Here is a 956-nt window from a genome sequence, read left to right as displayed (position 1 = left end):
GAATTTTGTAGTAGACTGTAGTATACCTCGATCATGTGTAGTACTTAGTGTAGAATTTTGTAGTATACTGTGGAATACTTTACTAAACACTACAGTATTATCCACAAAGAAACTCTGTAGTAAATACTACAGAAATGTCTGCAAAAACACTACAGTCCGCAAAAACACTAAATTTTTCTAACTATAGTAAATAATACAGTATTTAATTTGCATATACCCTGCCCATTCCCCTCCCACAAATCCTAATTTGTGCCACCTTCATGTAAGAAACTATATGTATAGATTATATATTGTGTTCCCTACACGTTATAGAAAAGAGCAGAAGCTCTGAAATCTCTGTTCAGACCCCAGTTTTACCTACCTACAGGTTTTGGAAAATGTACTCTTTTAGTATTTCTCCAGTAGGTTTCCTCAAGGAGAAAGCCTCCACTTCTATGTCAAAGATAATAAAACAAAAACACTTTAGTAAATACTACAGTAATGTCCCCAAAAACACTACAGTATACTACAGTCTGCAATTACTTTAGTATATACTACTATTTTTTTACTACAGTATTTATACTTTAGTATACTGTAAATAGTACAGTATTCTACAGTAAATACTACAGTGAATACTATAGTATTCCTACCATAGTATACACTATAGTATAGGGCGGGGGGGTAGAAATATATATAAATAGACAAACTACAATGGGGTTTTCATAACCTTGTGTCACTGAGAAAAGGTCGACACTCAGCTCTGACTCACATTTGACACGCCGTGTTTGTGTTGGTATTGGCAATAACTTGACCCTGGGCACCTTGTGCAGCCGTGCACATTGCAAATATAATTATGTAAATTAGGGCTTTGGATGTGTAGATCAGAAGTCAATTTAGACAGTAGGTTAAACGGCTTGGGAGGAGTAATCTTTTATAATTATCACTGGCGACTGGGCAGCCGGCCTGGGTTCATTACT

The 956-nt window shown here is 35.7% G+C and overlaps 1 non-coding gene across 1 annotated transcript; it reads left to right on the top strand.

Moving 5' to 3' along the window:
• Positions 1 to 375: 375 nt before the first annotated feature.
• LOC121552005 lies at positions 376 to 428 on the top strand. The gene has a single exon (XR_005997140.1). It is a non-coding gene; the product is annotated as a U7 small nuclear RNA (small nuclear RNA).
• The last annotated feature ends 528 nt before the right edge of the window (positions 429 to 956 follow it).

The sequence above is a fragment of the Coregonus clupeaformis genome, unplaced genomic scaffold (assembly GCF_020615455.1).
Source record: "Coregonus clupeaformis isolate EN_2021a unplaced genomic scaffold, ASM2061545v1 scaf0824, whole genome shotgun sequence".
Taxonomy (NCBI): Eukaryota; Metazoa; Chordata; class Actinopteri; order Salmoniformes; family Salmonidae; genus Coregonus; species Coregonus clupeaformis.
The sequence above is the reverse complement of the archived record's forward strand: the minus strand, read 5'-3'. Positions and strand labels throughout refer to the sequence as shown.